This window comes from Calidris pugnax, unplaced genomic scaffold (assembly GCF_001431845.1).
Source record: "Calidris pugnax isolate Ruff unplaced genomic scaffold, ASM143184v1 scaffold128, whole genome shotgun sequence".
NCBI lineage: Eukaryota > Metazoa > Chordata > Aves > Charadriiformes > Scolopacidae > Calidris > Calidris pugnax.
Genome location: NW_015090851.1, coordinates 773,730 through 786,432, shown reverse-complemented (window position 1 = coordinate 786,432; position 12,703 = coordinate 773,730). Strand labels below are relative to the sequence as shown.

The 12,703-nt window shown below is 35.7% G+C and overlaps 1 protein-coding gene across 5 annotated transcripts in view; it reads right to left on the bottom strand.

The window, feature by feature from the left end:
• The window catches only part of CACNA2D3 (calcium channel, voltage-dependent, alpha 2/delta subunit 3), a 476,829-nt gene that overhangs the window by 160,249 nt on the left and 303,877 nt on the right, over nt 1-12,703 (bottom strand). The gene's annotated exons all lie outside the window — the stretch shown is intronic.

Sequence of the window (12,703 nt, the reverse complement as noted above, 5' to 3'; positions counted from 1 at the left end):
AACTCTGCCCAGATAACATTGCTTGGCAGAGAAGAAGGGCATACTTTGGAAATGCTGAATGTGGGGAGATTGTCTGGACTCCACAGTTCCATGTTATAATACTCATATTCAAAACTCCATTTTTTAACAGCCTCAGAGAGCTGACATTTAAAAAGCAAAGGAAAATTTCCAGTGAAACATTTCTCTATTTACTATACCATTTTCTCAATTCTTTCTTATCAATTAGCAATAGGTTCAGGGTTGTGCTATTTTACAAGCCTTGAAAACAGCTGTAAATTTGTTCTCAGAGTAGACAGCAGTTCATACTTCATACCTTCTGCTCTCAACCCTTTTTCTATACATGGGAAACTACAGCAAAGGTGATTGTGTGGGGTTTAGCCAGATAAACAGGGAATAGGAAACAAAAGTGTTGTCCAGAGCTGCTTCTGCCTCATACAAGTTTGCGTGGCACTCACAGCCCCTGCTCAGCTTGGGTCTGTAACCCCACTCGTGCGTGAGTGCTGAGCAAAGAAATTACTCTCCTAGACCCTAGCATATTCCATCTAGAAATTTCACACTGTTCCATACCTTCCTCATCTACCATCTGATATTCCTGGGTAAGATGGAGCATAGTGAGCCTCACCTGATAAAAGCTCCCAGCATATTGGGAATAGCACCTGACAGCTACAGCTAGAGCCAGCGTTTTATACAAAAGATTCAAAATGTCACTGATTTTCTAACGGAATAACTTGTTCTTCATTTTGTGTATTTTGAAGATAAAACAAATAGAGTAAGTTAGGACTGGAAATTGACAATTTGTATCTGCGAACATGGTGCTATCATTATGTATGAGAAAGAAAATGATGAACTCCATTTTGTAACACTAAAAATTGTAACTAAACCCCACATCAGATCCTTTATCTTTTTATCAGTATACTTAAACATCATTATCCAAACTTTTTACAGAAACTCTATTATAATTACTAAAAGGCTGTACACAACAAAATACACTCCAGATCATTTTATTCAATAGCTAATTGGATCTCATATTCACAAAATAGACACACTGAAATTACACAGAAAGCTAATTACACAAAATGTCATGATGTGAGAAATTTATGAAGACCTCTAATTTAATTCAGTTGCAATTAATGAAAAAAAATCATAGAATTGAATTTCTCATAGTTTTTACAATTAGCACTTTTTTTTCTCACTCACAGTGAGACAAATTATTTGTAGAAAACACCAACTTTACATTAAATTGCCATAGGCTTTTTTTCACAGAAAATGTTTTAAAATGTCTTTGAAAGTTTCCCTCTTTACAGTCAGTTGTGGTACTATATTGCCTCACTGCCTATTTGTCCATTTTCTTAATGGCCAGATCCTGTTTCTAGGCATAAATGGTTCTTTGCATTATTATCATTCCTAGACATCAGATTTCAATCACAAAACTTTTCTATCAAATATAAAATGTACATAGAACTCAATCATTATTTGTACCATTTAAAAAGTATACACACTGATTGTGTACTGTTGTTAATTAGTTTGAATCAAACAGTATGCGTAATCCTAATCTACGACTCTAAAGAACACATTAAACAAAAAAATGGTAGTTGTGCTTTGTTGACGGCTACCAAAAGCATTAATAAAGAAAATCTTTATTCTCAAAACTCACGTGGAAGGGCACAGTGAGATTTATACCATCAAAATACAGCATAAATCACTGTCATAGTTTATCTTCCTGAAAATGATGCTCGAATATAGCCTATGATGAGACTGAATACATCTGAGAGATTTATATTTAATGCTCTGCTTTAATCTATAAAGAATCAAACTACATTGTGTTCCTAATAAAAGGAGACCAGCCTTGTCTAAAAGGATGAGTGATAAGCATGATAATAGGCCTAGGCAGCAAACCATCTGCATAAACCTACAAAAAATAAAATTTCAACAAATTGGTATCATAGATCATCATGAGGAATGGGCTTCCTCTGTGATACTGTTGCAAGGATTTTAACTATTTATCTCTGAGTACATTTTATGGATATAGTTTACTTGGCATCTGCAGTTTTGCTAGAAAAATATTTTAAACATCATAAAAAATACTGCTAATTCTTTGGCATTACTTGAAAAAATAAAATAAAAGCTATAGAGAGCTAGCACTGAAGATGAGTAATAAGTTTATTAAATGCTGCTTTCCTTCCTTTTCTCAATGAGTTCTGTATTTTTCTCTATGCGCTTTTCACTGTGTATGTTATATAAATGACATTTACCAGTGTCAACATGAAGTATAAAATCTTCTATAAAATGAAATGTAAGGTAAACAATAATTTTAAAATACCATTTGTATTCTGCTCATTACTTAATAGAATGATGAATTACTCATAGTAGCTTAATAAGAAAATTACCATGCAAGGTCACAGGAAGGTATTTAAGTTAAAAATAATGTCACTGATACATTGAGGTTTTTCTTTTACGTTGATCTTAAAAAAAATATTAATGGCTTTTATTAATATTGTTTAATACTCCATTCTGAATACTGAGAAAAATGCTCAAAAATCAGCTCTGGTGGCAAACAGTTCTGATTATAGCTCTACTTCTAAAAGTTTCATTTGATCAGTTCATCGAACCCACTAGTGTAAACTTAATTTACTGTAAGCTTGCAGTGGCAAACACTCATGAGTGTCTATTCACTGTAGAAGTAATTTTACAAAACAGTTATTATCTGCTTCCAGAGGTCACAGAAATGGCTTAGGTAATAAATAGTTAGAATTGAAACTTGCCCAGATACGTCTACATTCTAAATCCCATTTTTCAGAAGAAATTTGGATGTACATACGTCTTTTGAACTAATTTTACTCTTCTGGACAGGTATGTTATGTAGTAATTCTAGATCTGTTGGTACCATCCACAGTATAATACCAATTAAATGGGGACAAAGTTACTGCGGTCATATACCTATCTTCTGCATCTACATAAAAATATAACTAATACATATTACAGAAGTACTACATTAATTCAGCAGATAGATTCCAATTACTTCAACTTTGGTGCATGGATAAGACCTATGCAGTGATGGGCTGTGTATGCTGCAAAACAGGACACACCGCAACACAGCCACCACTGAAATTATCATTGCAAATTGACTAGACATCAGGTACCAGATTTAATATACAACCATAGTTTCAAATACCATGCAAAATAAATGCTGTTAAGTAAAAGCTGTTAAAAGCAACCACCAAATTTTCTTCTTTGTATGTCAGAAGCAACTGAATGGAAAGAGTATCAGAGCAGTTCTGCTCTGACTGCATGAAATGTCTATTTGATAAATACATGTAGTACTGAGGCATATGACTGAAATCTCTACAATTTATAATAGATGAGGAAGGATCAAGTGTGTCTCATTCTGTGGTTTGTATTTAACCTTAAAGAAAGTAACACAATAGAAATTATGAGCTTTAATAAGTATACACACTATATACATACTGATACACCTATATCGGTATCTTACGGTACAACACTGTCAGGACACGAAAAATTCTTTTGAATCCATATGAAGTGAACATTTTAATCAAGGCAGACTGAATAAATTCAAAGCAGTTATGCGCCATTCCCAGAAGATCCAGTAACAACATTTACATAGTCTACATATGCTCTGGCAAACTGAGTATAAGCCAAATGAGAAAAACACCTTTCAATATCCAAGGGCTGAGACTGAATCAAGAGATCATTTTTATCTGAGAAGGAATCTGCATCAGAGGATATAAGTACCTCTCTGACAAAAAAACATATGACAGAAAGAGAAACCTTCAGTTCTGGATAATTTTGAAAGCTTTCTAAGATATTTGAGAGGGATACCTGAATCAAAATATTTTCAATGTCTGACCTGTAAAATATGATATCAGCCATATTAAGGCTTAACATGAACCATTAGGTGTGGAGAAAAGAAATCTTCTCAGGCAGAAGCACTAGTTTTGAATTGTTATATCCCGGCCACAAAACCGAAAATTGTAGATGTTATCACTGAATGCAAAGCAAAGCTTACTCCAAGTGCAAAACCTTTCATCTTGGAAACTATACTTGCTATTCCTGCACAGAATGTAGCTCCTACAGATGTGCCATAGGCTTTTTAAAGCCAATGTTCACAGCAAATGGAGTAAAAGGTCTAGAGTCACATTACAGAAACTGAAAGGACAGTAGAACTAGAATCTTTAATACAGCTTGTAACTTTCTCACTTCATATTTTTCTAAAGCGGGTGTTGAATAGCAAAGAATACCACTTGAGATTGATGTATTTTAATTATCTTTAAAACAGCAGCTGTAGCAGCCTCCCATGTATTACCTTGTTATTATGTCTCATTCCTGACCCAGAAGGATCACCTCTGGGAAAAAGTACTCCATTCAGTTACTATTCTTACTAAAAGATTGCTGCGTAAGCTCTAATGATTCTGAACTATAGAATCATATTCATATTAAGCAACAGACTAATTTCAACGGTGCATTTTATAATGGTCAGCTTCTATGTACAAGACTGGGGATTCTGGTCCAAACCACTAGCCCGTAGTGAGCCAGTGAGAGGCAGCACAACACATCAACAGTTATCCCAAGTTGTGTTGGTAACCACTCCCATTTACAAAGCAGAATTAAATATTATTAAAGCACTGAACGACGAAGCTTGGTTGTTCAGACAAAACTGAACACAAATCTTACACTGTGTAAAATACTTAAATCAACAGTAGATATTTAACTGCATATATTATCATTATTTTTAACTTGCTTTCTCTCTGGTTTTCCAGTCTCTCTGTTTTACACTCATCTTGCCTTACCAAGGCACAGATCGTGGTTTGGATTACACAGATGGTTTGCTCTCTATTCTTTGTTGCATCCCCTCAAATTCTGAAAAATAAGAGTACTGTTAACAAGTTTCTTGCTTTTACAGCTGAGGAATATTCTAAAGTTTGAACCTTTAAACTCTGGGCAGACAGCTTATACAAAATCTCAGAGATGCATACACTCAACTGTTAGTGAAGAAACCTAAGAATGATGATTTAAATGACAGCTATTTCAGTGCTAACCACTTCATCTGAAATATCCACTTAACAGTTTCATCCATTATGCATGGACTAATCTGCAGTCCCCGAACTGTCCTCACCTCTGAAACTTCATTTAACTAGCAGCATAGTGAAGAGAACAGGGACCTTCTTCTATCTATGTTAAGCAAGACAAGTCAATCTGCTAGATTCTACACACTGGAACTGTGAAGTCCCATCTTCATGCCAAACAGGTGGTAAAATAGCATTTCCAGAAACTTGAAATACAGTGTGGGAGGGAAAATGAGACTTCTGCTTGCAGCTGACAGTGCAGACCTCTGTTTGCAGCTGCAAACTATTTCATGGACACCTTCAGCAAAATAGACTTTCCTTTCTGGCTCAGCAAGAAAAAAAAATAATCCCGTGGCAAGAGCTATGGAATTTAAGTTATAAGTGGTATATAGGGATGAAATTCAAGTTCCCATAGTTAGAAGTTATGGTGGTCCAGGAATGCCCCAGCTAGTTTCTGCCTAGATGAGCAAATGGACTGATTGAGAACAATGGATAAATGTGAGACTAAGTGATTGCCTGAACTCCTAAGTAGCCTCACCACAAAGAATTGGCTTAATTATTAGAGGAGCTCTCAAGATGGGAATTTGGCACAGTCCTCAAGGTTTTTCCAGGCAACTCATGCTATGGCTAGACCACCTGATAAGCATTACTTGTACACTGCAGACTGTTAGTTAGCTATTTGGTTGGAGAATCTGGTCATCCCAGAGACTTCCTCAGGAAATTCCTGCTGTAGAATTGACTGTACTGTATAGAGAAAAGATACTTGCATAGTATCATACTAGAAAGCCTAAGGAACAGTCACATAGGAGAGTCTTTTGAGCATACTTAAGATAGTTACAGAATGTTTTGTACATAACTTAAGATAATAAGTAGCAGTGAGTCACCTCTGTGTTGGACGAGTGATATAAAACCACTGGCCAGCTGAAAATAAAGATTCGGCAGAAGAGCAGTTCAGAGCATCTCACCCAGTACAGCTGAAGACACTGTTGCAAGGACCTGTATCATCTAAACAGCACGTGACCAAGCTGTTCAAGATGCTTGATTCCCCACTTAGTATTACCCTATCCAAAGACCCCACAAATACTTTAACATTATGGTCTTTGCAACAGTCTCTTTGGTGCACCGATCAAAGCACTTTGATTTTCATTTGATCAACAGCTAAGAAAGTGACAGCAGGAGCACAGGAGACCAGAGCTGGTCTCGATTAGATTTACGTGCAGTAATTCAAGATTTACAAAAGCAATTATCTAATTGATCTCTAAATTTTGTGAACCTAATAATTAAAAAGGCTGCCATTTATTTAGGTCTCTTGTACTTGTTAATAGAACTTTTCAAAAAGAAAAACCACTGGTCTCCCTTAACTTATTTTAACCTATGCTGCATACTGTCATCTGAACAATGAAGATGGGCATCCAGGAAAAAGACAAGTCATTTTGGTATTGACATTTCTTTTCCTACTCTGCCTAAACATACTCATGTATTATCTGAAAGTCACTGAACATTTACACAAGTTAGTATAAAAAGAATTAACTGAAGTGTTTGTTTATCTGTGTTTAAAAGCAGAGCAGAGTGGTTAATAATTTTCATTAAGAGCTGGTGGCACTCCTCTAAATACAACTCCTGGACTACATTCTCAAAGCCTGTTGCTGACAAAAAGCAAAATTCTGGTTTGCTCTGAAAATGACTAAGAGCACATGGGAAGAATATAGGGAAACTTATCAGAGCTTGAGGTGAAAAGAAAAATGTTAATTTTTAAATTCTCATGTGCATCCCTTACAGGCAGATCCATTTTTCTACTCAGAAAAGGTAGCATTAGGGAGGTAAACAAGAGGTAAAAAAATAAAATGGGGAAATAAAAGAAGGCAAAAGTTAACTTTACAAGCTGTAATTTTTGGTGGCAGAATTGGAAATTACATCATATTTCAATTTGCCAGGGTTAACTTCTGATTCTATCCTTTCAATATTTCAGTTTTATGTTGTAAATTACTTGTCTCTTCAAACTTGCTTCTCTTTCTGTTGATTATGAATCTTTCATACTCCATTTCTTCTTACCCTTTGTTATAGTGGAAATATTCTTAAAGTGAGTTACCAAGGATAAACTTATAAACTCTCCATCTTTTCGGAGTCAATAACTGGATTCTCTTCCTCGGAGTCCTGCTGCTTTGTAATTTTCTGATGCCTTTTTTAGGCTCACTCTCCAAAAGTAAGTAAACTACACTTACTTCCAAATTTAGAAAAAGCTTGAGGTTTTATTTACATTTCTGTGGCTTCCCTCCCAACATTACACTGTGCCTGTTGCCACATCAAGATTGGTTTTTAATATCACTCCTCATTACACAATCTCATCCTCCTATTCTTCTCTCTCCAGCATCCTTTTGTACAGTTCTGCCTCAGAAGGCACCAATGGGAAAAGAGGAAATTGATGCTGCAATTGATCCCTGTCTTAAGAAGATGGCATTACCCTGTCATAATTTGCTTGAGGAACAGTCTGGGTGCAGTCATAGTTTTTGAGAGTCATACTGGATCCTTCATCAAGACCAGTAAGATCACATGCAAAAAATCTGACCGTACCACAGGTCTTTGCACAAGTAACCTTTCCAAATCTAAAAAGGAAAAAATGTTGAGTTTGTAAAATGTATCCATTTTTGAGATGCGTTATAGCTTCTAGCTTTAACCTACACACACACAAAGTAATCAAAAAATAATACATGAATTCCAAGTGTACTCCAGTATATCTGGTTCTTGCAAATAGCACAACATACAGGGTACTGAACAGGCATGGGAAAAGAGTAGTAGAAGTACAAGGTCACTCTAGAAACTTCACCTTATCTCCGAATGTCTTAGAAACTTTTTCACTTTTTAGTTCTCTTTACACACAAAGTAATCAAAAAATAATACATGAATTCCAAGTGTACTCCAGTATATCTGGTTCTTGCAAATAGCACAACATACAGGGTACTGAACAGGCATGGGAAAAGAGTAGTAGAAGTACAAGGTCACTCTAGAAACTTCACCTTATCTCCGAATGTCTTAGAAACTTTTTCAGTTTTTAGTTCTCTTTTTATTATGAAGTGGTGAAAAAAAAAAAAAAAGTGCTAAGGATCTATTTGCACTGATAAGTTAGCAGGAAGTTCCATTAAGACAATGCTTTAAAGGAGCACACAAAATTCTCCTGATGAGGGCTACAAAGCTCTGTGATACGAAGCAAGATAGCACTATTACCCTACATTTTCAACCCTATTAGAGACCTTTACCCTATAAGGTGCTGAAAGACTCAATTTACACTGCACTTAGTGCAAGGAAGCCATGAAATTGAAGACATTACCTCATGAAATTGAATCTTTAAACATTAGTTACTCAGTAAAAGGTTCTTCATTGTTATTTTTATTCCTGTAGTATTTAAAATACCTCTTTTGGAAAAGTTTGCAGTTATACATTTCCTCATGTTTTCACCTTCCTACAATTGCACACTGTACCCAGACAATGTTATAACAGTGCTTTCCATTATAGTGGTATCCAAGACACTGTGCATCATACCCTAAATACTGATGGGGCAGTTAATGGAAACGAACCCCAAATAATTAGTAGCTCTATTTAACTAGAAAACAAGATGTTGTAAGGAAAAATATTAACAAAGAAAAAACACTTCATCTGTCTGGGGATCATCAAGCAGCTAAGCTTTGCTTTCCCAAACATCCACATCCTCAACAGCTCTTTATATAGACCTACCTCAGAAAATACAGGCAGGAAAAAAAGGAAATTGTTGCTGCAGTTAATCCCGCAGCATCAGGGCACAGGGGACAGCACTTGTATGTCACATTTGCCCGCAAGGAGCACTTCTAGATCCACCCTCTACATCTAGGCGTCACTTCTAGAAAAGTCAAACAAGCTACATATTTTACATGAGACATCAAGTCTGGATATTTCTTCTAGCACTGAAAATGTGTTGATATCTTTTGTTGATTTACAGAAAAATATAGTGCAACTCATGATTTATGAAGAATAATTCCCCACTGTCAAAATTCACCCAATACATTAGAAATATTGTTAGCAAAGGAAGACAACATTATGCCATTTTTACACTGTGCAAGGACAGAGCAGGTGATGAGGAAGTGTCCAACACCATATTAGCACAAAGCTTATTGCTTCCCTAAAGGAGTTTGATAGTTGACGTGGTTCTGAAAGAACAAGACATTCCAGGTCTTTTACCTGGGACACAAGTTCTAACCGCTTCATACATCCTGAATGCTCAGAGAACTGAGCAAGAACAGTTTGCTCACAGAAGAGCTTCAAATAGCAGAGGAAAGAGCTTATCACTAAAGAATTATATGTAAAGATTTGTCAGAACAAATAGGTTGTATTAAATAACCATTTAAGTTTTGGCATTTAACAGCAAAAAAAACCAAACCCCCACAAAATCTAATCTGTGGAGGTCTAAGCATCTAATACTTTCTAGCTTATCTTTCTTGCTTTGCCTGCAGCATATATTAATGATATTAAATAAGCAACCAATAATGTACAAAGTGTAATACCACAGTTTATATCTTGAATGTACTAAATTCTTCTTAGCAGTTTAACAGTAAATTCTGCAAAGAAAATTTTCACAAATTTTGAGAATAAACTTTTTGGCTGAGACTATGTCTAGAAAATTACACCCCAGAGAAACCTTTTCCAAAAGTTATGATTACTTAGGGGCTGGCGGGGTGAGGGGGGAAGGAGATTGCCAAAACCAACTTGTTATCTTCACTATAACTTCTTCTATAACACAAGATTTCTCCCACCTTTACAAATTACTTTGAGGTCAATGGGTTAAGCGTGTGAAAAATATTTCAGATACATCTCTAGAGTGCCAATAAAATATTTACACAGCACCTCCGAATATCATATACACACTACACACCTCTGCTGAAGAACTGTTTTAGAAATTTTTACCAAGTTTTAGAAAATTTTATTTATTCTACTTTGTATATCCTTCCACTGGTAAAGCCAGCCATGGTACAATGATGTCAACTATACGGGGCATAAAAGGAGACAAAAATTTGAACTCACACTTTTATAACTTTCACAAATTACCTGATATCAGTTTTCTATCATAAAAATATTACTATTTCAAAGTGAAATATGATATTATTTATTGGAGCTAGGAAAAAGTTCTGTGCTCTCATCTGAAAAGTTAAAGAAATTTTTGCTTCCAGTCCTGATATGCAGGATTCCTGAGGAGTCATTACAAACCATTAACAGCCAAGCCTAAATGAGCTCCTTAAGGATAATTCAACTATACCTGCTGCCATTCTTCACAATGCATGTGGATTTGCTGAAACATAGAATAGATATTTCCTTCCTTAAATGCAAAATAGCAGCCTAAACAAATTAATTTGTCTGAATGGAGAGGAGGGGAAGGGATAAGAGCAGAGACATGACATAACTAATTTTCTTGGATCTAACTGAAGCTTCTGTGGAAAAAGCAGGCTCATACAATTTCTGCTACTAGACTAATTAACTTTCTTGTATATCAACTAATATTTTTTGCAAGAATCCATGAGAAAAGATCAAAATCAGACTAAATTCTAAGTAACCAAATATTGCCAATGTCTCCATTTCTGCTATTACGTAGTTCCAGGATGTAACATAGAACAATGGTAACTCATTCGCAGAATACTTCACTGTGCATGGTGCAGACACAGATTAGAGGATGACATAATGGATAAAGCACCGGCCTTTCACCCTTGGGATTTTGTTCAGCCTGCAGTCCTATCAGATAATGGGTTTGGCAATCTCCACTAGTCTCTTTTGGACACTAATCCCCACTACAGAATCTCTATAATTCATCATATAATTTAATACACCTGGCAACCTTACCACCAGTTCATTCTTTTGTTACGTAATGGCCCAAAGTGAAGTCAAGGGTGGTTAATGCTCTGACAACCGGCTATTATCTCCCATAACAGCTGATTTTGAGGGGATTATTGCAGTCATAAACCATTTTATAAAAATTGGCAACTAGGAAAGCAGTGTAACACAATAAGGTGATATTTAGAAGTTTTATCACTGATTTTCTACCAATCCGTAATGGAGTTTCTAGCATCCAAAAAACGTTGTAGAGGAAACTTGAGATTAAAGGTACAGATCACAAGCCAAGAATCTGAGGTCTGAACAAGCTTATAGCCAGAAAAGTTTGACTATTTTGAGGTTAGTGACACTTTTTGTCTTTTCTTCTGTCAAACAGACAGTATATTTTTTCTTTTTTTTTTTTTTATTTTGCCTCAATTATTAGTTCACTTCCTCCCTTTACCAGCATTCTTCCCTTTTCACTTCAAAGTATTTCACCACTGTTATTACTCCAGTTTTAGACCCACAATCTTGTTCATAAATGAACAGGGGACTTCATTGCTAACAGGACCAATTGCTGAGGATATAAGTGAGCCTTCAGGCAAGACAAAGGAGAGTTTATGAGGTAAGAAATCAGTTCACTGAAACTGTGGGAAAGGTTAGGAAGAAGAGCAGTTGAGACTCCAGTCTAAACTACAAGGTCATTAACACACGAACAAACAGACAATAATACCAAAGAACTGACAGTCAAACAAATTAGCATGCACAGTGCTCACTGAAAATAAGAATTAGTTCTACCAATTTGTAAAAAGTCTTAAAAAATTTCACCAGATAAAATCTAACAGAATGTAACTGTTGCCTGAGCACTACATTCTGTAACCAAAGGCAAAATGATTTTGTAGACATCAAGCTGGGGAAGGATAATTGGAAAAGGTATCAGATGCAAGGTCCTTCTGGCCTTTCTGGTAGGTCCACCCAGCTACATCTGTGCAATGCCATTTTATATAGGAGACTAGTATTACTGAATACTATATATTTAATAAATAAAATTGTTTCATAGAATAAATTTTGCACAATGAGGAAAAAAAAATATTAGTATAACAAAGTCAGAAAAAATTTGAACTATAGCTACTCCTGCTCTGACTGAGAGGCATTACTAAAAATGTCTGGTTGAATAAAGTATGATCTGTTTCATGGAAGCTTTCCAGAACTGTACTGAAGCAAGCTTCTGTATTTCATGACTCAGGATATTGTCTACCTGTCTTTTTTCATGCAGACTTGACTTGAGCAAGCTTTCCTTTACTACAAGGAGATGTAAATCCCTGCCTGCACTTTGAACCAACCAATTTAGGTAACAGTCAATGTGGTGCTGAACTCAACTTTGTAAGCCTATGTTCAGCGCTGTACAATTGAATTTTATGCTAGTTTTTATACTTAACCTCAGCAGTGAAAGGTTCAAGCTCTAAAAATTTAACCAGCAACAGGAAGAGTTTTATAACGAAGCACAGGAAACTGTAGTGAGTTCTACCCACAGAACACAAAAAATTTTGCAAATTACAAGCATAATAGAATAAAACTGAAGGCTTTATTTCCAAGAATGGGAAAGAAGGTTGCATGTGGAATTTTAAGATTACCATACTAATTCAGTGAAACCAAAAATCAGCTAAAGCAAAAACTGCAAATGCAGATACTTCTCTGATGGAAAAGCAGACCCACTTTTTGGCAAACTCTGGTAGGAATGGGTGTTTATTGTTGTACTTCCTGTGATTAGAAGCACTACAATTTCTTAAAGA